This window comes from Odocoileus virginianus, chromosome 23 (genome assembly GCF_023699985.2).
Source record: "Odocoileus virginianus isolate 20LAN1187 ecotype Illinois chromosome 23, Ovbor_1.2, whole genome shotgun sequence".
Taxonomy (NCBI): domain Eukaryota; kingdom Metazoa; phylum Chordata; class Mammalia; order Artiodactyla; family Cervidae; genus Odocoileus; species Odocoileus virginianus.
In genome coordinates, this window is record NC_069696.1 from 30,216,752 (window position 1) to 30,241,502 (window position 24,751).

The window sequence follows — 24,751 nt, forward strand, 5'->3', positions numbered from 1 at the left end:
CTCTGTCATCCCCTTCTCCTCCTGCCTCCAATCCCTCCCAGCATCAGGGTCTTTTCCAATGAGTTAACTCTTCGCATGAGGTGGCCAAAGTATTGGAGTTTCAGCTTCAGCATCAGTCCTTCCAATGAACTCCCATGACTAATCTCCTCTAGGATGGACTGGTTGGATCTCCTTGCAGTCCAAGGGACTCTCAAGAGTCTTCTCCAACACCACAGTTCAAAAGCATCAATTCTTCAGCACTCAGCTTTCTTCACAGTCAAACTCTCACATCCATACATGACCACTGGAAAAACCATAGCCTTGATTAGACAGACCTTTGTTGGCAAAGTAATGTCTCTGCTTTTTAATATGCTATCTAGGTTGGTCATAACTTTCCTTCCAAGGAGTAAGCATCTTTTAATTTCATGGCTGCAATCACTATCTGCAGTGATTTTGGAGCCCCAAAAAATAAAGTCTGACACTGTTCCCACTGTTTCCCCATCTATTTCCCATGAAGTATGGGACCAGATGCCATGATCTTAGTTGTCTGAATGTTGAGCTTTAAGCCAACTTTTTCACTCTCCTCTTTCACTTTCATCAAGAGGCTTTTTAGTTCCTCTTCACTTTCTGCCATAACGGTGGTGTCATCTGCATATCTTCAGTTCAGTTCAGTTCAGTCACTCAGTCATATCTGACTCTTTGCGACCCCATGAATCACAGCACGCCAGGCCTCCCTGTCCATCACAAACTCTCGGAGTTTACTCAAATTCATGCCCATCGAGGTGGTGATGCCATCTCATCCTCTGTCATCCCCTTCTCCTCCTGCCCCCAATCCCTCCCAGCATCAGGGTCTTTTCCAATGAGTCAACTCTTCGCATGAGGTGGCCAAAGTATTGGAGTTTCAGCTGTGTATCTTAGGTTATTGATATTTCTCCTGGCAATCTTGATTCCAGCTTGTGCTTCTTCCAGCCCAGTGTTTCTCATGATGTACTCTGCATATAAGTTAAATAAGCAAGGTGACAATATACAGCCTTGACATACTCCTTTTCCTATTTGGAACCAGTGTGTTGTTCCATGTCCAGTTCAAACTGTTGCTTCCTGACCTGCATATAGATTTCTAAAGAGGCAAATCAGGTGGTCTAGTAACCCCATCTCTTTCAGAATTTTCCAGTTTATTGTGATCCACACAGGCAAAGGCTTTGGCGTAGTCAATAAAGCAGAAATAGATGTTTTTCTGAAACTCTCTTGCTTTTTCGATGATCCAGCGAATGTTGGCAATTTGATCTCTGGTTCCTCTGCCTTTTATAAAACCAGCTTGAACACCTGGCAGTTAATGGTTCACATATTGCTGAAGCCTGGCTAGGAGAATTTTGAGCTTTACTTTACTAGCGTGTGAGATGAGTGCAATTGTGTGATAGTTTGAGCATTCTTTAGGATTGCCTTTCTTTGGGATTGGAATGAAAACTGACCTTTACCAGTCCTGTGGCCACTGCTGAGATTTCCAAATTTGCTGGCATATTGAGTGCAGCACTTTCACAGCATCATCTTTTAGGATTTGAAATAGCTCAACTGGAATTCCATCACCTCCACTAGCTTTGTTCATAGTGATATCATTGTGATTATCTGGGTCATGATCTTTTTTGTATAGTTCTATGTATTCTTGCCACCTCTTCTTAATATCTTCTGCTTCTGTTAGGTCCATACCATTTCTGTCCTTTATCAAACCCATCTTTGCATGAAATGTTCCCTTAGTATCTCTAATTTTCTTGAAGAGATCTCTAGTCTTTTCCCATTCTGTTGTTTTCCTCTATTTCTTTGCACTGATCGCTGAGGAAGGCTTTCTTATCTCTCCTTGCTATTCTTTGGAACTCTGCATTCAAATAGGAATATCTCTCCTTTTCTCCATTGCTGTTTGCTTCTCTTTTTTTCACAGCTATTTGTAAGGCCTCCTTAGACAACCACTTTGCCTTTTTGCATTTCTTTTCCATGGGGGTGGTCTTGATCCCTGTCTCCTGTACAATGTCATGAACCTCCATCCATAGTTCATCAGGCACTCTGTCTATCAGATGTAGTCCCTTAAATCTATTTCTCACTTCTACTGTGTAGTCATAAGGGATTTGATTTAGGTCATACCTGAATGGTCTAGTGGTTTCCCCTACTTTCTTCAATTTAAGTCTGAATTTGGCAATAAGGAGTTCATGATCTGAGCCACAGTCAGCTCCCGGTCTTGTTTTTGCTGACTGTATAGAGCTTCTCCATCTTTGGCTGCAAAGAATACAATCAATCTGATTTCGGTGTTGATCATCTGGTGATGTCCATGTGTAGAGTCTTCTCTTGTGTTGTTGGAAGAGGGTGTTTGCTATGATCAGTGCGTTCTCTTGGCAAAACTCTATTAGCCTTTGCCCTGCTTTATTCCGTACTCCAAGGCCAAATTTGCCTGTTACTCCAGGTGTTTCTTGACTTCCTGCTTTTGCATTCCAGTCCCCTATAATGAAAAAGGACATCTTTTTTGGGTGTTAGTTCTAAAAGGTCTTGTAGGTCTTCACAGAACTGTTCAACTTCAGCTTCTTCAGCATTACTGGTTGGGGCATAGGCTTGGATTACGGTGATATTGAATGGTTTGCCTTGGAAATGAACAGAGATCATTCTGTCATTTTTGAGATTGCATCCAAGTACTGCATTTAGGACTGTTTTGTTGACCGTGATGGCTACTCCATTTCTTCTAAGGGATTCCTGCCCATAGTAGAAGATATAATGGTCATCTGAGTTAAATTCACCCATTCCAGTCCTTTTTAGTTTGCTGATTCCTAGAATGTAGACATTCACTCTTGCCATTTCCTGCTTGACCACTTCCAATTTGCCTTGATTCATGGACCTAACATTCCAGGTTCCTATGCAATATTGCTCTTTACAGCATTGGACCTTGTTTCTATCACCAGTTCCATCCACAACTGGGTATTGTTTTTGCTTTGGCTCTATCCCTTCATTCTTTCTGGAGTTATTTCTCCACTGAACTCCAGTAGCATATTGGGCACCTACTGACCTGGGGAGTTCCTCTTTCAGTATCCTATCATTTTGCCTTTTCATACTGTTCATGGGTTCTCAAGGCAAGAATACTGAAGTGGTTTGCCATTCCCTTCTCCAGTGGACCACATTCTGTCAGATCTCTCCGCCATAACCCATCCGTCTTGGGTGGCCCCATACAGCATGGGTTAGTTTCATTGAGTTAGACAAGACTAGTCTGTGTGATCAGATTGGCTAGTTTCTGTGATTATGGTTTCAGTATGTCTGCCCTCTGATGCCCTCTTGCAACACCTACCGTCTTACTTGGGTTTCTCTTACATTGGACGTGGGGTTTCTCTTTAATGGCTGCTCCGGCAAAGCACAGCCACTGCTCCTTACCTTGGACGAGGGGTATCTCCTCATGGCCGCCCCTCCTGACCTTGAACGTGGAATAGCTCCTCTCAGCCCTATGAAATTGAAAAGTGAAAGTGAAGTTGCTCAGTCGTGTCGGACTCTTTGCGACCCCATGGACTGTAGCCCACCAGGCTTCTCTGTCCATGGGATTCTCCAGGCAAGAATACTGGAGTGGGTTGCCATTTCCTTCTCCAGGGAATCTTCCTGACCCAGGGATCGAACCCAGGTCTCCCACATTGCAGACAGGTGCTTTAACCTCTGAGCCACCAGGGAAGCCCTCTTGGGCCTATAGCCTTCCTTTATTCTGTTGCATTTTTTCTGTTTCCTTTAGTCCCACCTGTCAATAATCTCATCTCTATTTCTGTCTTCTGCTGAGATGGCTGATTAAATCCATGAGTCACACCCAGGATCTTTTTATCTAATGGTTGTTCAGCCACACCCTTATTTTCTGTTTTGAACAATCTTTCTCACTTTTTATCTTTTTTTTTTTCAATATGGATAGACTGAGAATTTTCTATACCTCTAGGTTCTTTTTTGTTTAACAGTTCCTCTTTCAATTCATTGCCTTCCTTTTGCATTTTACTATAAGCAATCAGGGAATCACACTGCTCCTTCAACACTTTGTGTAGATATCTCCTTGGTTAAGTTTATCTGATTTCATTGTTTATGAAGTCTTCCTGCCACAAAACATAAAACACAATTCAGCCAGTTTTGTCACACTAAAACAAGCGTCACTGTTCCTCCACTTTCCAATAACCTATTCCTCATTCTTGCTGAGACGTCACTAGAATGGCCTTTAATATCTGTATTTCAACCAACATTCTGTTCATGATTATTTATGTATTCTCTAAGAAGATGGACGTTTTCTCTCCATGGCTCCTCTTTTCTTTCTGAGCTCTCACTGGAATCACATTTAATGTCCATATTTCTAGTATGCACCTCAAAGCTCTTCCAGCCTCTACCGACTTTCTGGGCTCCTCTGGTGGTTCAGACAGTAAAGAATCTGCCTGCGATGCAGGAGAACTGGATTCAGTTCCTGGTTTGGGAAGATCCCCTGGAGAAGGGCATGGCAACCCACTCCAGTGTTCTTGCCAGGAGAATCCCATGGACAGAGGAACCTGGCAGGCTACAGTCCATGGGGTCTCAAAGAGGCAGAGGGTTGGACACAACTGATAATTAAGCATACAGCACGCACACTCCCTAGTTCCAAAACTGCTTCTACATTTTTAGGTATTTGGTACAGCAGCATCCCACTTCTTGGTGTCAAAATCGGTATACGTCATCTTGGGTTGTCAAAACAAAATACCATTGACTTGGAGGCTGAAACCACAGAAATCTGATTCTCACAGTTGTGGAGACTGAGAAATCCCAAGTGGAGGTGCCAGCCAATTCTTTTTCTGGTGAAGGCCCTTTTCCTGGCTTGCAGATGGTTACATTCTTGCTGTGTCTACACATGGTGGAAAGAGGCAGCAAACTCTCTAGTGTCACTTCTTAAAGAACACTAATCCTATCAGATTAGAGCCCCACCCTTATGACCTCATCTAACCACAGTTACCTCTCAAAGGTCCCTTGACCAAATACCATCTCTTTGGGATTTGAGCTTTAGCATACAAATTTTGGTGGGACACGATTCAGTCCATAGCATTATGTATGTGATACCAGGTTGGTGCAAACTTAATTATTGTTTCAGACTGTGAATTTGAAATCATTATAACTAGGCTCAAATTCATCTTTATTAGTCAAATTAGGAACCATTACAATCAACACATTTTGTTTGTTTGTTCTTGGCTCCTTCGCTTAGCGTAAAGTTTTTTTTTTATTTAATTGGAGTATAGTTGATTTACAATGTTGTGTTAGTTTCAGCTATACAACAAAATGAATTGATTATACATGCACATATATCCACCCTTTTTTTAATCAGCACATTTGCCAATGAGAAATAAGTTTGTTTATTCCTATAGCATAAAAATTAGTGTTTCAGGATTTGATGAATTCTTGGAAAGCATTTTCTGCATCCTGCTGGTTGTGGATTTTGCCTGCAAAAAGTTGTCAAGATGCTTGAAGAAGTGGTAGTTGGTGAGAGGTCAGGTGAATATGGCAGCTGAGGCAAAACTTCATAGTCGAATTCGTTCAACTTTTGAAGTGTTGGTTGTGTGTGTGGTTGTGTGTTGTTGTGGAAAAGAACTGGGCCCCTTTTTTTGACCAATGCTGGCTGCAGGTATTGCAGTTTTCATTGTGTCTCATTGATTTGCTGAGCATGCTTCTCAGATGTAAAAGTTTCACCAGGATTCAGAAAGCTGTAGTGGATCAGACCAGCAGCAGACCACCAAACAGTGACCATGACCTTTTTTTGGTGCAAGTTTGGCTTTGGAAGTGCTTTGAAGTTTCTTCTCGGTTCAGCAACTGAGCCGGTCATCACTGGTTGTCTATTGTTGCATAAAATCCACTTTTTGTGGCACATCACCATCCTATCAAGAAATGATTCGTTGTTGTTGCATAGAATAAGAGAAGACAACACTTTTCAAAGTGAAAATTGTTTTGATTTGTGGTCAGCTCATGAGGCAGCCAGTTATCAAGATTTTTCACCTTTCCAGTTTGCTTCAGATGTTGAATGACTATCAGTGGTCGACACTGAGTTCTTGGGCAACTTCTGTTGTAATTTTAAGAGGATCAGCTTTGATGATCCTTTGAACTGGTTATTGTCAGCTTTTGATGGTTGGCCACTACATTCCTCATCCTTAAGGCTCTCATCTCCTTTGCAAAACTTCTTGAACTGTCACTGCAGTATATGCTTGTTGGCAGTTGCTGGGCCAAATGTGTTGTTGATGTTGCGAGTTGCCTCTGCTGCTTTAGGACCCATTTTGAACCCATATAAGAATTGCTCGAATTTGCTTTTGGTCTAACATCTTTTCCCTAGTCTAAAATAAATAGAAAATAAACAGCAAGTAATGTCATTAGTAAAAAAACATAAAGCAAGAAATGTGCCTTGATTAGCATAACCACATTTATTTAAGAATGCATTCTAATATCAAATGGCAAAGTTCAATAATGCAAAACCACTTACTTTTACACCAACCTAATACATGATTCACTTCCGAATTACGCTGGTTGGCATTATTTTAATGTGTGTAACCAGGAGAAATTTTTTCTCTTTTGAGGACTGGGGCTGAGTAAACTGGGGCTATAGTAAACCATTTCTTTACATAGAGATTATTATACTGCTTAGACTTATTAAAATTTTTTTGAAATATTAATTAATTAACTTTTGGCTGTGCTGGCTCTTCATTGCTGGGTGGACTCTTCTCTAGTTATGGCAAGTGAAGATTACTCTCGAGTTGCGGTGCAGGAGCTTCTCATTGAGGTGCTTTCCCTTTTTGTGGAGCCACAGGCTCTAGGGTGCAGGCTGCAGTACCGCCTAGATGCTTTAATCATGATTATGTGTAAATGTGTGTTATTGTTTATCCATTAACATTGGCCTCTTAGAGAAGAGCTACAAATACCATGAATTCAATAGCAGAGACAAAATCAGAGTTGGCTTTTATCCTCTAATATGAGGTTCCTAGAAGAGTTGAATTCATAGAGTCAGAAAGTATATTGGTAGATGCCTGCAGCCAGGGCTGGGGAAGAGTAGGGAAGGGGGATGGGGACTTAGTGTTTAATGGGGACAGAGTTTTAATTTAGGAAGGTGAAAAAAATCAGGAGATGGGTGTAAATATACTTAGTGCCACTGAACTGTACAATTAAATGTGGTTAAAATAGTATATTTTATGTGACTTTTACAAAAATAAAAATAAATTAAAAAATAAAAAGCAGAGCTTGTCTTCTCTACTTCTAGCCTTGCCTTTCTACACCCTTTCTCTTGGCTGTTCATAAGTACCCCTTATTTCTTTCTTCTCTCTCCTTATGCACCGGTTAAAACTTCTTTTCTGAAAAAGACTATAGTAACAATAACTTACACAGTTTTTAGAATTTAACCAAATTTCCTTTTTATCCACAAAATTTTGCTTTTTAAGCCTGAAATTTTAGGCATTAATGAACAAAAGGACAGTGTGAAAAAAATGAAGGACCAGTCCAAGTGCACTTAAATATCAGACGCAGATGACCTCTAGTCCAGTTAGCAGGTAATGGGGCCTGGTTAGCATGGGACTTCCTACCTGCCTTCTGTTTCTGAACCCTTAGACTGTGCATATATACAATATGCTGCTACTGATGGTCTGGTTGATCTTCAGGAACCTGTGATCTACCGCTTCTCTCTGTCCAACCAAAGAGCCAGGAAGGGGGAAAGAAGAAGAGATTTCAACATGGAGAAAGGGAGTGGACAAGTGGACAAGCGGCCAAGGACCTCGCCAAGTTCAAGTCAAGTTAAATCTTCATTTTCCTGTTGTGCTTTGGAAATACAATAAGCAACACATGTGGCTTGTGAATGGAGAAAATTCTCGGAGGATGAGCTATGAAAAGCTTATCCACATTTAGCTTCAAAGAAGGGCTCGCATTGATTCTTTTCCTCCCAGCCCCACCCTTCTCTTCTAAGAGTTTCTCATCTGCTTTTCTCTCCTGGGCCTGAGGTTTTTTCATTTGCTACTCTCAATGTACACTGTGAGTTTAGTAAGGGTTTGGTTTAACTTTGGAGTGAATCTAAAGCACAGCTGTTTCCTTTTTCTTGTGCCTTTTCCTCCTACCCGTCAATTTTTCCCTTAAGTTTGGACATTTATAATTTTTAAAAATTAGCCAAATATCTATATTTTACAACCAAAGCTGGTTTTTGAAAACATGTCTCATTTTTCTTTACTAAAGAATTGACATACCTGAAAGTTTCAGAACTCTAGCTACTCACTGATAAATATTATTAAGAAAAATGATTGTTGGACTGTTTTGAATGGGAGCGTAGCTGTGGAATTTTTTTTTTTTTCTTTCCCCTTCACACACCTCAGGAAGGAAAATACAGAAACACCCTTTGACTACTCTCTTGAGAAGTACTCCTTAAACCCAGAATAACCCTACACAAGTAAAACCTTTGTGTTTGGCATAGAGTGGATCCTGAGGAGAAGAGGATGTTGAAAATGACACGAAGCAGTGAGCTCTTCTCACAAAGAAATTCTGTGCTTTTAGTGTCTCTGAAAGCTATTTACTGAGGGGAGGAAAGGTAGAAAATGTACCCTTTACAGGGGCTGTTTGAATCTCTAAATCTGACTTCAGTTTCTAAGGTGAATGACCTGTGTAAATAAAATTAAAATTACCTCAGGTTTCTTTATGCAATGTTCTTCCCTCCTTTTTTTTGCCAACAGTTGGCTTTCAATTTGGGTTATGCTTGTAAGCAAAGCACCAGGTGTGTAGACAGTAAATAGTTTCAGAATGCTCTGGGGCTTTTTATACTCTCAGATTCATCAATTCACAACATCTCAGTGGAAATCAATCTTCATTTGGGGAAACAAAATACATTTTTGATATTTTGATATTTGTTTTTTTTTTTAAACATTAGCCCCATGGAACATTGGACTCTATTCAGCATGGAATTCCCATATTTTCAGCTATTGCAAATTTTCTAACTTCCTGCCTTGTCATTATTTCTGACTTAATCTGTCTAAAACTGAATTTGTCAGCCCTTTCTGGTTCCTCACTGAATTTATTCGTTTGTTGAAGAAAAAAATTGAGAGTTTTCTTCTAGTCACTGGGCTAGGTGCTAGGACTACAGTGGTGAAGAGACAGTAAGTCTCAGACCTTATGGAGTTTCCATCATTCAAATAGGAGAGATCAGATTGTTGTTTAGTTTCTCAGTCATGTCTGATGCTTTTTGCCACCCGATGGACCGTAGTCCACCAGGCTCATCTGTCGGCTCATGTTGTCCCAGGCAAGAATACTGGAGTGGGTTGCCATTCTTACTCCAGGGGATCTTCCTGACCCAGGTATTGAACCCACATCTCTTTACATCTCCTGCATTGGCAAGCAGGTTCTTTACCACTAGTGCCACCTGGGAAGCCCCCAGAGATCAAATAGTAAACAATAAATATCTTGATGATTATGTGACTTTATTTGAAACAAGTGCTATGAAGGAGATGCTCAGGTGCTACAAGTGAGTTTAACTGGAGGCGTTCTAATCTGGGGAGTCAGGAAAGATTCATTAACGAAGACGTGTCCAAGGTGAGCTCTCAAGATGACTAACTGTCCCCTGATGGGAGGCTGTGAATGTGTCCAGGGAAATCAGTAGCTGTAGAAGGTGGTTGTGAGGAGGCATATGTTTCCCAAAGAAATTGAGCAAAAGATAGGGTTTCTGGAAGAGAATGAAAGGAGAGTGATGTAAAATTTAGTCTGATGAAGAAGGGCTTGGAGCATGAAGGCCTTTGAGCCATCTGGGAGATTTTAAATTTTGTTCTAAGAGTAATAAAAAGCCATAGAAAGATGTGAAGCAGGAGAATAACTTAATTTTTTAAAAGTAAAATAGAACAACTAGCTGCTCTCAGGAGAATGAAAGTGAAATCTTGTAGTTAGGATTTTTATCACATACTTGCCCTGCACTTCTGGTAACAGAATCCCTCTGCTTGTGGAGAATCCTTCCCCTGTGATTTGGGCAAAATTTGACTCTCCCTCATCTCCCATAACATGGGCTTTCCAGGTGGCTCAGTGTTTGCCCGTCTGTCTGCCAATGCAGGAGATGCAATAGACTAGGGTTCCATCCCTGGGTTGGGAAGATCCCCTGGAGCAAGAACTGGCTACCCACTCCAGTATTCTTGCCTAGAGAAGCCCATGGAAAGAGGAGCTTGGTGGGCTATAGCCCATGGGGTTTCAAACAGTCAGACATGACTGAGTACAGCATCCTCCATTGCAGGTGTGGGCAAATAACCCATCTAAATGTAACTGATCAGAGTTTTTTGTTCCCTTGGCCTGAGTGTTTGGTTCAGCAGTGGGCAGTGACCCAAGTCAGAGTAACCAGCATCCTCCCTAGGACATCTGCTCAAACTCTCAGGAAAGAGATAATCCTTTTCTCTCTGGATTGTCAGCTGTAAGGGCTAGATCAGATCAGATCAGTTCAGTTCAGTTCAGTGGCTCAGTTGTGTTCAACTCTTTGTGACCCCATGGATTGCAGCACGCCAGGCTTCCCTGTCCATCACCAACTTGCAGAGCTTGCTCAAACTTATGTCCATCAAGTCGGTGATGCCACCCAACCACCTCATCCTCTGTCATCCCCTTCTCCTCCTTCTTTCGATCTTTCCCAGCATCAGGGTGTTTTCCAATGAGTCAGTTCTTCACATTAGGTGGCCAAAGTATTGGAGCTTCAGCTTCAGTATTAGTCCTTCCAATGAACACCCAGGACTGATCTCCTTTAGGATTGACTGGTTTGATCTCCTTGCAGTCCAAGGGACTCTCAACAGTCTTCTCCAATACCACAGTTCAAAAGCATGAAGAGAAGTTAAAGGCAAAGGAGAAAAGGAAAGATATACCCATCAGGTCAGATCAGCAGGGAAAATATTAGTAATCTTTTCTATTATTTTAAGGGAGCCCCCCTGAGACTGAAACCAACCTAAAGGGAAGTATAACCAAGTTCTAGAGAGAAAGACAGATTCCTGAAAAAATCAGACAAATCTATAGATCCAGCCATGAATAGTTTATTCCCTCTTGGCTGTGTGATGCAATAAATATACTTCCTTTTAAAAAAGTAATCTAGTTTGAGTAGAATTTCTGTCTCTTGCAATCAGAGTCCAGACCAATATATGAGGTTAGATCCTTTTCTCTCTGGATTGTCAGCTGTAAGGGCCAGATCAGATCAGTTCAGTTCAGTTCAGTCGCTCAGTTGTGTTCAACTCTTTGTGACCCCCATGGACTGTAGCAACCCAGGCCTCCCTGTCCAGCATCAACTCCCAGAGTCTACTCAAACTCATGTCCATCACAGTTCAAAAGCATCAATTCTTCAGCACTCAGCTTTCTTTGTAGTCCAACTGTCACATCCATACATGACTACTGGGAAAACCATAGCTTTGACTAGACAGACCTTTGTTGGCAAAGTAATGTCTCTGCTTTTTAATATGCTGTCTGGGTTGGTCATAACTTTACTTCCAAGGAGCAAGTGTCTTTTAATTTCATGGCTGTAGTCACCATCTGCAGTGATTTTGGAGCCCAAGAAAATAAACTCTGTCACTGTTTCCATTGTTTCCCGATCTATTTGCCGTGGAGTGATGGGACCAGATACCATGATCTTAGTTTTCTGAATGTTGAGCTTTAAGCCAACTTTTTCACTCTCCTCTTTCACTTTCATCAAGAGGCTCTTTAGTTCTTTGCTTTCTGCCATAAGTGTGGTGTCATTTGCATATGAGGTTATTGATATTTCTCCCGGCCATATTGATTCCAGCTTGTGCTTCTTCCAGCCCAGCATTTCTCATGATATACTCTGTGTATAAGTTAAATAAGCAGGATGACAAAATACAGCCTTGATGTACTCCTTTTCCAATTTGTAACCAGTCTGTTGTTCCATGTCCAGTTCTAACTGTTGCTTCTTCACCTGGATATAGATTTCTCAGGAGGCACGTCAGGTGGTCTGGTATTCCCATCTCTTTCAGAATTTTCTGCAGTTTTTTTTGTGATCCACACAGTCAAAGGCTTTGGCGTAGTCAATAAAGCAAAAATAGATGTTTTTCTGAAACTCTCTTGTTTTTTCTATGATCCAGCGGATGTTGGCAATTTGATCCCTGGTTCCTCTGCCTTTTCTAAATCCAGCTTGAACACCTGGAAGTTCACAGTTCATGTACTGTTGAAGCCTGACTTGGAGAATTTTGAGCATTGAATTGAGATTCAGTAGGTGGTAGTGATAAAGGTGAGACATAATGACTGGACTAGTGTGGTCATAATAGAGTTGGAGAGGAGCCAACACAGTTGAAATCTGTTTAGGAGATACAGTTGGAAGGATTGAGCAGTTGATTAGATATAGGGGTGAAGCGAAAAGGGAAGTGTCAAAAATATTGGCCGCTTCTTTGCCTTGCACATCTGAGGATGCCATTCATAGAGATGGGAAACACCCAAGAAAGAATAGTTTTGGGCTAATGGTAAAAGAGGTCTTTAGTTCAGTTTTGCTCATGTTGAGTTTAGAGTTCATGAAAGTCACAGGTCTATTAAGCAGCACTATCATTCTGCTAATCACTGAGACTTTAAACTATTACCTTCTTTGACTTACGTCTCACTCTCATTTCTGAAACTCCAGAAAGACCTTAAAGTCTGCATTTAAAAAAATCAATTCTATTGAAGCATACTTTACCCCCAAAATTGCATACATTGTATATGTACAGTACAGTGAGTTGTGATAAATGCTCATATCCATGTAACAATTGACACAATCAAGATACAGAACATTTCCAGCACCCCCAAATTTCCTCTGTTCTCTTTCCATATCTGTAACTTGTCCCTCTAATCCTCATCCCAGGCAAACATCAACCTTCTCTTTATTGCTGTAGATTAAATTTACCTTTCCTAAAATCTTTCATATTGATGGAACTATAGAGTGTGTATTCTTCTATGTCTTACTTAACATAATGTTTTTTGAGATTCACCAGTTTTATTGTTGAATTATTCCACTGGATGGATATACCATAGATTTGTTAATTCACTGTCCTGTTAATGAATATTTGAATTGTTTCTAGTTTGGGGCTTTTAGAAATAAAGGTGCTATATACTTGTCATGTACAGGTCTCTGTGTTTTTATTCTCATGCAGTTTTTATTTTTCTTGGGTAAATACCTAAGCATTAGATTGCTGAGTCATATGGTAAGAATGTTTGTTTATAAGAAACTGCCACTGGTTTCCAAATGGCCGTACCTCCAGCAATGTATGAGAGATCCAGTTGCTTGCACATTCTTGTCCATACTTTATATTATTGTTCTTTCTAATTTTAGTTAGCCTAGTGAATGGTATTTCACTGTGGTTAAATTTGCATTCTCCTGCTGATTAATGATGTTGAGTATTTTGCTATTCTTTATTATTATTAAATGAAGTGCCTATTTGCTCTTTGTATATATACTTTGGAGGAGTGTCTGTTCAAATCCCTTATTTTTAAAAAACACCTTTTTATTTGAAATAATTATGGGCTCATAGGAAGTTACAAAAATAGCACAATAAGTCTGATGTGTACTTGTCTTAGTTTTCTAATGTTGACATGTTATGTAGTTTATAACATAGTATCAACACTAGGAAATTTACATTGGTATTAACAGACTTTATTCAGCTTTCATTTTTAATAAACATACATTTAGGTATGTGGATATGTGTGTGTGTGTGTGTGTACATGCATGCATGTGTGCACAGTTGAGTCTGACTCTGGAGTGTAACCAGCTAGGCTCCTCTGACTGGAATTTTCCAGGCAAGAATACTGGAGTGGGTTGCCATTTCCTATACCAGGAGATCATCCCGACCCAGAGATAGAACCCACGTCTCTTGCATCTCCTGCATTGGCAGGCAGATTCTTTACCACTGAGCCACCTTGGAACCGTGTGTGTGTGTGTGTGTGTGTGTGTGTGTGTGTGTGTGTGTGTGTGTTCTATGTAGCTTTATCCTATGCAAAGATTTGTGCAATTGTACAATGATCAAAATCAGAACTGTTCTATCACTGCAGAAGGACTCTCTCAAGCACACCCCATTACACACCCCATCCAATCCATTGTCCCTATCCTTTAGTACCAATGTTTGTTTTCTATGATCTTATCACTTTGAAAATATATAAAATCATATAGTATCCAACCTTGTAAGATTGGCTTTTTCACTCAGCATAGTATTTACACACATTGTGTCTCTCATTAGTTTGATCCTTTTATATTATATGTATAGTATTCCATAATATGATGGATGTATAAGAGTTTTAACATTTACTCATTGAAAAATGTTTGGGCATTTGGGTTGTTCTAGTTTTTGGCTATTTGTAAAGCTGCTGTGAATATTTGTGTACAGATTTTTATGTAAACATGGGTTTTTATTTTAATTTTGGTATAAATGCCCAACAGTGCAGTTTCTGGGTTGTATGGCAAGTGCATGCTTAATTTCAGAAGATGCCAAACTATTTTCCATAATGGCAGCACCATTTTGTATTCCTGCCAGCAATGTACAGGAAATCCAGTTTCTCTGCATTTTTGCCAATATTTGATATTGTCATTTTTTTTCCTTTCCTTCCTTCCATCCCTCCCTCCAGGATTTTTTGTCTTTTTCTTTCATCTGGCTTAATAGGTATATAGTGATATTGCCATATTTTTAATTGAGTCATTTGTCTTGTTGACTTAAAAGTGTTCTTTATACATTTTATGAGATATGTTTTTCAAACATTTTTCCCATTTTGTGGTTTGCCTATTTGCCTTCTTAATATCTTTTAAAGAGTAAAGGTTTTCAATTTTGACAAAGTCCAATTTATAAATTTTAGTTCTTTTTTGATAATTTTTCCTGTCATATCTAAAAACTCTGCTTAACTCAGGGTCAAATGATAGTCTCCTATTTTTTTCTTTATACTTATATAGTCTTTGCTTTTATCATATGCCTATGATCCATTTTAAGTTTATTTTGATGCATGCTATGAAGTAAGGATTGAGGTTTGCATTATTTTCTTGTGGATAGCTAGTCATTTCAATGCCATTTGTTAAAGACATTATCCTTTCCATACATAATTACTCTGGACACTTTGTCAAAAAATGACCATATATGTATAAGTCAATTTCTGGACTTTATATTCTGTTTCATTGATCTGTGTGTTTGTTCTTTTATTATTATTATTATTTTCTGTATGTTTATTCTGATGCCAACACCACACTGTCTTGATTTTTCTAGCTATATAGTATGTCTAAAAACCATGTAGCATAAGCAACTTTGTTTTAATATTCAAAGTTGTCTCGGCCTATCTAGTTCCTTTGCATTTCTGTATAAATGAACTAGGATTTTTACTGAGATTGCATTAAATCTATCAATTGGGGAGGCTTGATACTTCAGTAATATCGTGTCTTCCAAATCATGAACATGATACATCTCTCCATTTATTTAGGTCTTCTTTAAATTTCCTAAACAATATCATGTAGTTTTCATATCAGTCTTTCACAATATTTGTTAAGTTGATTCCTAAATAGCTCATATTTCTTAATGCTACTGTACAATAAGTATTATTTTAAAATATTCAGTTCCAAATTGTTCATTGCTATTATATAGCAGTTTATGTTTTACATATATTCTGTGACATTACTAAACTCCCTTACAAGTTCATAGTTTTTTTTTTTTTTTTTTTAGATTTTTAAAGATTTTCTACATAGGTAGTCATATGGTCAGAAAGAGACAGTTCTCTTTCTGCTTTGCTATCTGTAGACTTTTTGTTTCTTTTGCTTTCCTGATTGTACAGGTGGGGACATTCAGTACAATGTTATATAGAAGTGGTGAGATCTGATGTCATTGCCCTTCTCCAGATATATTTGCTGAGTTCATATTGCTATCACTTTATTAAAATTTTTTGTATTAATATTCATAAGGAATATTAACTAGTAATTTATTTTAATACTTTTGGTTTTTGGTTTCAGGGTAATGCTGACCTTATAAAATGAGTTGGGAAGTGCTCCCTCCTCCTCTGTTTTCTGAAGGACCTTAGGTAGGACTGATATTATTAATTCACCAGTAAAGCCATCTGGATCTGGCATTTTCTTTCCGGGAAGGTTTTCAATTTTAAATTCAATTCCTTTATTAGAATTATACCTACTCAGATTTTCTATTTCATTTTTAAGTCAGTTTTGGTAATATGAGTCTTTCAAGGAATTTATCCATTTCATGTAAGTTGTTTATTGTCAAAAGTTTTGTGTAATTTTCCTATTACCTTTTCAATGTCTGTACCATCTGTAGTGAGTCTTCTGTTTTGTTTCTGATACAGTTAATTTCTGTGTTCTTTGTTAATTTCCTGATCAACTAAAGAAGAGGTTTGTAATTTTTTTCTTTTCAAATAATTGTTATTCCCCAATTTTTAGTCTCTATTTCATTGACTTTCCTTTTTGTTTATTTTCTGTTTTATCAGTTTGATTTTTCCTGTTGTTTCTTTCCTTTTACTATGATTTTAATTGCAATACTTTTACTTGATAATGAGATTGGAAATTAGAACATCACATTGGACCTTTCTTCTATAAATTTAAAGCTGTAGATTTCTCTCCAAGCACTGCATTGTTGGCATCACATTATTTTAAAAACTTGAAGTATAATCCATATACACTGGAATTTACTCCTTTGAAGTATGTAAATCAGTTGTTTTTAGTAAATTCACAAGGTTGAACAGTCATCACCACAATCTAATGCCAGAGTATTTCATTACTCCAAGAAGAATCCCTATGCCTGTTAGTGGTCACTTTTATTTCCACCTTTCCTCTAGCAAACACTAATCAATTGGACAACATTTTGTTTACTATTCATCAATTGATGTACATTTTGATTGTATCATCTGATTGTATCCTGACTTTTATCAATAATGCTTCCATGAACATTCATGTACAAGTTTTTGTTTGAACATATGTTTTCAGTTCTCCTGAGTATATACCCATTAGTGGAATTGCTGAGTCATATGATAGCTCTATGTTTAGTATTTTGAAGGACCACCAAACTGCTTTCCACAGTGCCTGCACAATTTTGCATTTCCACCCCCCTCAATGAATCTGTAATTGCTCTAATATATTTACATTTTTTATTACAGCCATCCTAGTGTGTATAAAGTGCTATCACATTGTGGTTTAGATTTTCATTTCCCTAATGACTAATGATATTGGATATCTTTTCTCTTACTCAAAGGGTGGTCAGCCTTTTTGTTTAATTCAGGCTTTCAATTGACTGGGTAAGGCCCACCCACACTGGGGAGAACAATTTGCTTTACTTAGTCTACTGATATAAATATTAATCTCATCCAAACACCCAGAATAATGTTTGGCCACATATCTGGGTACCTTCATACTCAGTCAAGGTGACATATAAAATTAGTCATCACACTCACCTTCAAGACTAAGGTTGAAGGAGGGATTAAGCTCCACCTCCTGGCTGGGAGAGTTTCTACAGATTTTTGATATTCTTCTGTAAGGGAGATTTGTCACTTTTCCCCATTGAGTGAGTCTTTGTTCCTCACAAGCAACCAAATGGGCCCTAACACAGAAGGCCTAAAAGCCATGAGGGAGATAAAGATTCCTTTGGTGTGACATTTTGGATTAAATTTAAATCATAGAAATAAAAAATTCCAGATCCTTTCCTCATATTCTATAGAATTACTTACCTTTCTGGTCTCCCACAATGGTCTGTTCCTCACAGTTGATCATATTTACTGAGTAGCTATTATGTGCCAAGGATGATGCTTGGCCTGAAACTATGTCCCCGATGGTTCAATGGTAAAGAATTCTCCTGCAGTGTAGGAGACCCAGGTTTGATCCCTGGGTCAGGAAGATACCCTCAAATCAGAAATGGCAGCTCATTCAGTATTCTTGCCTGGGAAATTCCATAGACAGAGAAGCCTGTTGGGGTACAGTCCAAATTGTTGCAAAGAGTCAGACACAACTGAGTGCAGAATAGCACATGATGGCCAGGAGTCTTGTATTCAAAGAATTATAATCCAGTGGGTCAAACAGAGGTGTAGAGTTAGAAGATTTGGGTTGGGTCTTGCTTATCATTTATTCTGACCTTAGGTAGGTTAACTAAAAAAATTTTTTTTGTCTGCATGGTACAGTTTGCAGTAGCTTAGCTCCCGGACCAGGGATCAAACCCATGCCCTCTGGAAGGGTGGAGTCTTAATTACTGGACCACCACGGATGTCCCCCAAATTCTTTGAATGTCAGCTTCCTCACTTGTCAAAAGAATATGATGATAGTAATAATAATAATAATAGTGATAATAAGAATACATTGTTCACAGGGTTGTAGTAAATAAATAAAATGGTATTTGTGAAGGAAAAGGTAGTTTTTAGATCATTGCACAAATACTGTTGTTCTCGGTAGCAACAGTAGGCAAGATAGGCAAGAATGGATGTCATTATCTCCAACTTCTGTGACTTTAACATAGTGATTAAGTATCTTGTGCAGAATCACACAGCCAGTTCTGTGCGCTGCTCACTTCAGAAAACAGGTCTTTGCATTCTGTTGTTTCCATCCCACTGCACTGCAAGAACCTGATGCATTCCTGTTTCCAAGGGCAGCCTGTCTGTTTTTTAAATTTTGGAACACATAAAAAGGCATAATGTGAGATTTAAAAAAAAAAATTCTGGTTTGCATTTATCTTGGCAGCTTGAAGAAAACATATTTTTCTGGGCATGTTTAGAAATGGATGATAGTTTTTGATTCTTATCCATATCCTCCAGGCTTTCTTTGGGACACAAAGATTATCTTTGGGGTTCAGGAAAACATGTCATTTTATTTTTCAAATCCTCAGGGTGTTAGGAGTTTTGAGGCTTATTTTTCCATACTGCCCTTTCATTGTAGCTATTATTTTTTAATCTAATATTCATAATTCATTTTGTTGAAGAAGAGATTTCATTTTATGCCAATAAATATGTATGACTATTGGAAGAGGAAAAAAGTGCCTGATCTGTGAATGCTGGCAAGAATTATAGGGTACAGTATAGTGAAATAGAATGTGGGGATTATATCACTGGGCTCCTCTGTAAAAACCACATGATTGAGAAGAAAATGGGAATCATCTTCTGCTGAAATTGATCAAGGACATATCTTCAAAAGCATATTGGATAAAGATAGTTGAAGGGCACAGTTTATTTTACTTGTAAAATCATAATCCTTTATGGAAGATCTGGGTAAACAGACTTCAAAGTTTTGGCTTTGTTCAAGATTCCTTGACACATTGGGTGGCTTGAAAAAATAAATTCACCGCCTGGAAATTAGATTAATCACAGTTCATAACATTCTACTTGGTACTTGGGAGCTAATTATATTAATGACAAGTGCTGATAAGATTACTATGTGCCAGACTATATGCTAAGCATTTAACTAGCTATTAACTCACTTAATCCTCTCCCCTTGGGCTGCAAGGAGATCCAACCAGTCTATCCTAAAGGAGATCAGTCCTGGGTATTCAAAGGACTGATGTTGAAGTTGAAACTCTAACACTTTGGCCACCTGATGCAAAGAGCTGACTCATTGGAAAAGACCCTGATGCTGGGAAAGATTGAGGGCAGGAGAGGAAGGGGACGACAGAGGATGAGACGGTTGGATGGCGTCATCGACTCAACGGACATGGGTTTGGGTAGACTCTGGGAGTTGGTGATGGACAGGGAGGCCTGGTGTGCTGCAGTTCATGGGGTCGCAAAGAGTCAGACACGACTGAGCAACTGAACTGACTCCTCTCCATACTTTGGGAAGTAAGTATGATTATTGTTTCTATTTTATAGATAAGAAGAAAATGTTCAGTGTATTGTGATCATCTGTTTACATACTGATCTTTTCCTCTGGACATGAATTTATGAGGGTAGGACTTGAACCCTCATATTATTCGTCTCCCATGTTTAGCATAGACTCTGTTTCATAGGCAGTCGATAAATGTGATCTAATCTATGCTTCAGGAACCCACTGTCTGTATGATGAATTGAAGTTCACTGTTTAGGCAAAATCAAATAAGGATTTATTTGTGGATGAAGAAAGGAGAAAAAGAAATGTAAAAAGATATGAAAAGATAAACAGTAACTGATAAAAGATTTTAAGTAAAGGCAGAATTGTAAGTTGGGCTTCCTGGCTCAGTGGTAAAGAATTCACCTGCCAATGCAAGAAACATGGGTTGAATTCCTGGGTCAGGAAGATCCCCTGGAGAAGGGAATGGCAACCCACACCAGTATTCTCGCCTGGAGAATCCCATGGACAGAGGAGCCTGGTGGGCTACAGTCCATAGGGTCGCAAAGAGTCAGACACGACTAAAGTGACTCAGCACACATGAACACAAAAAAGCTGTTTAAAACTATCTTAATGGGTCACAGGATGTGTACAGCCTCACTTCGTTTTATTTTGCTTTACCTTAGTGCAGTTTGCAGATACGTATTTTTTTACAAATTGAAAATTGAATGTTTGTGGCAACTCTACATTGATCAATTTCATCAGCACCATTTTTTTCCCAACAGCATCGGCTCACTTTGTGTCTCTGTGACACATTTTGGTAATCCTAGCAATATTTTAAGATTTTCATTATCATTATATTTGTTATGGTGATCTGTGATCCGTGCTCTTTGATGTTACTATTGTGATTGTTTTGGGGCACCACAAACTGTGCCCATATCAGATGATGAACTTGATAAATGTGTGTGTGCTGACTGCTCCACAGACAGGCCGTTCCACCATCTCTCTACCTCTCCTTGGGGTCTTCCTATTCCCTGACACACAACAGTATCAAAGTCAGGCCAATTAATAATTGTACAATGCCCTCTAAGTGTTCAAGTAAAAGAAAGAGTTACAGATCTCTCACTTTAAATCAAAAGCTAGAAATGATTAAGCTTAGTGAGGAAGGCATATTGAAAGTCTGAAAAAGATAGGCTAAACACTAGGCTTCTTGTACCAGTTAGCCAAGTTATGAATGCAAAGGAAAAGTTCTTAAAGGGAATTAAAAGTGCTACTTCAGTGAATGCACGAATGATAAAACAAAAAAAGCAACATAGCCTGATTGCTGATGTGGAGAAAGTTGTAGTGGTCTGGATAGAAGATCAAACCAACCACAGCATTCCCTTAAGCCAAAGCCTGATTCAGAGCAAGGCCCTAACTTGCTTCATTTCTGTGAAGGTTAAGAGAAGTGAGGAAGTTGCAGAATTAAAATTGAAAGCTAGCAGAGTTTGGTTCATGAGGCTTAAAGAAAGAACCAGTGCAAAGTGAAGCAGTAGGTACTGATAAAGAAATGGCAGTAAGTTATCCAGAAGATCTACCCAAGATAATTAATGAAGGTGGCTACATTAAACAGATTTTTCATATAGATAAAATAGCCTTATATTGGAAGAAGGTGCCATCTAGGACTTTGGTAGCTAGATAGGAGAAGTCAATGCGTGGCTTCAAAGCTTCAAATGACAGGCTGATGCTAAAGTGGCTGGTGACTTTAAGTTGAAGTCAATGCTCATTTAAGATCCTGGAAGGGCCCTTCACAATTATGCTAAATCTACCCTGCCTGTGCTCTGTCAGTGGAACTACAAAGCCTGGATCAACGAAGCTGGATCTGTTGACAGCATGGTTTACTGAGTATTTTCAACCCACTGTTGAGACCTACTGCCCAGAAAATAAAGATCCCTTTCAATATATTACTGCTTATTGACAAACAACTGGTCACCCAAGAGCAATGATGGAGATGTACGAGATTCATGTTTTCATGCCTACTACACAACATCCATTTTAGGGCCCTTGGAACAAGGAGTGATTTTGCCTTTTAAGTCTTATGATTTGAGAGATACCTTTTGTAAGGTTATTGTTGCCATAGATAGTGATTCCTCTGATATTGAAAACCTTCTGGAAAGGATTCACCATTCCAAATATCATTAAGAACATACGTGATTCATGGAAAGAGGTCAAAATATCAACATTTACAGGAGTTTGGAAGTTGATTCCAACATTCATGGATGACTTTGAAGGGTTCAAGATTTCAGTGGAGGAAATAACTGCAGATGTGGAAAAAACAATAGAACTAAAATTAGAAGTGGAGCCTGAAGATGTGACTGAATTGCTGCGATGTTGTGACCAAACATGGCTTCCCAAGTGACGCTAGTGGTAAAGAACCTGCCTGCCAATGCAGGAGACTCAAGAAGTGTGGGTTTGATCCCTGGGTTGGAAAGATACCTGGAGAAGGAAATGGCAACCCATTCCAGTATTCGTACCTGGGAAATCCCATGGACAGATGAGCCTGGGGGCTACAGTCCTTGGGGTTGATGACTGACCATACACACACATGACCAAACATGAACAAGTGAAGAGTTGCTTCTCACAGATAAGCAAAGGAAGTGGCTTCTTGAGATGGACCCTACTCCAGGTGAAGATGCTTTGATGATTGTTAAAATGACAACAAAACAGTTAGATTAATACATAAATTTAGTTGCTAAAGTACTGGCAGAGTTTGAGAGAATTGACTCCAATTCTGAAAGAAGCTCTACAGTGGGTAAGATGCTATTTTAGGGGGTGTAATTTCAACTTTCAGAAAAGTTGCAAAAATGATACAAAGAATTGCTTTACACCTCTTATGTGGATTCACCAGTTGTGTATATTTTTCTCCATTTGCTCTATCATTCTACCTGTCCATTATCTCTGCCTGTCAATCTGTTTACAGAGAGATTTTTCTGAACCAGTTGAGAGGCCATTGTAGCCATCATGCTCCTTTGCTCTTTTACTTAAAGTATTATTGGACTGTAGCTTACCAGGCTCCTCAGTCCATGGAATTTTCCCGTCCAGTCCATGGAATTTTCCAGGCAAGAGTACTGGAGTGGGTTGCCATTTCCTTCTCCAGGCGATCTTCCCAACCCAGGGATTGAACCCGGGTCTCCCGCACTGCAGGCAGACGCTTTACCATCTGAGCCACCAGGGAAGCCCGAATTTAAAAAATACCTGTGGTTATATTGACTTCCTTTCTCTTTTGGTGTACAGTTCTATGTGTTTTAGTACATGTAACCTAGCCATGGTCGGGATACTAAATGGTTCCATTACCACAAAGCCTTTCTCATGCTGCCCCATCGCTACTCCTAAACCCTGGCAACCACAGATCTGTAATCCTTTGGTACAGTTTTGTCTTTTCCATGAAGTCATATAAATGCAATTATGTAAATATAACCTTTTGAGATAGGCTTATTTCACTTAGCGCATTTTGAGATTTACTCATGTTGTATGTAACAGTCATTTGTCCTTTTATATATTCTGAGTATTGCAATACATGGAAATACTACAGCTTATCCATTCTCACATTGATGCATTTGGGGTGGTTCTGTTTTTGGCAATCATGAATAGATTTGTGATAAACATTCATGTACAGGTTTTTAAGCAATAAGTTGGAATTTTCTCTACTGTAAATATCTAGGCATGAGTGAAGTTACTGGGTCATATGTTTGGTGTATATTTAAATTAATAAGAAACTACTATTTTCTAAGCACTTTCCTGGTAGCTCAGCTGGTAAAGAATCCACCTGCAATGTGGAAGATCTGGATTTGATCCATGGGTTGGGAAGATCCCCTGGAGAAGGGAAAGGCTACTCACTCCAGTATTCTGGTCTGGAGAATTCCAGGGACTGTATGGGGTCGCAAAGAGTCGGACATGACTCACTTTCACTTTCACTTTTTATTTTCTAAGACAACTTTAATTTTTTGTATAGCTACTAGAAATGTATGTAAAGTTCAATTGTTATGCATCCTTGTTAGCACCTAATTTTGTCAGTTTTTGTTTGTTTTAGTTTTAACCATTTAGTAGGTGTGTAATTGTATTACATTGTGGTTTTAATTTACACTACAGGCTAGTGATAATAAGCATCTTTTCATGTGTTTATTTGCCACCTGTATATTCATCTTTAATAAAATATTCAGATCTTTCACTCATTTTTAAATTGGGTAGTTTATTTTATTATTGCTGATTTTGAGAGTTTTTTCAATATTCAATCCTTTGTTGAATATCTGATTTGCAAATATTTTGTACTACCTTAAGTTATTAACTTTGATGAAGTCCAACTTATTTTTTCTCTTCTGGATTGTGCTTTTGGTGTCATATTTAAGAACTCTTGGCCTAATGCAAGTTATGAAGGTTTTCTTCTAAAAGTTTTGGGTTTTAACTTTGGAAATTTTTTACAAGGTGCAAGGCTTAGATTGAAAATTATGTGTGTGTGTGTGTGTATTTTTCAATCTGGATGCTGATTGTTTCAAAACCATTTGTTGAAAAAACTGTCCTTTCTCCAATGAGTTACCTTTACACTTTTACCCATATTTGTGTGGTCTACTTTTGAGGTTTTTATTCTCTTCCATTGATCGCTGTATTTTGCTTTGCAATACCAAACTGCCTTTATATTCTGTATGCTTTACACTGTACACTGTATACTTTATAATACTGTAGCTTTATACATACATGCTAAGTCACTTTAGTTGTCCCTGACTCTGTGATCCCATGGACTGTAACCCACCAGGGTCCTCTGTCCATGGGATTTTCCAGGCAAGTATACTGGAGTGGGTTTCCATGCCCTCCTCCAAGGAATCCTCCCTACCCAGGGATCGAATCCCCATCTCGTAAGTCTCCTGCACTGCCAAGCGGGTTCTTTATCACTGGCGCCACCTGGGAAGCCCTGTAGCTTTATAATAAGTGTTAAAATTGGGTAGTGTGAATCCTCCAACTTTACTCATTTAAAAATTGTTCTGGGAAGACCCAGAGGAACCAGGTTGAGAGGGAGGTGGGAGGGGGGAT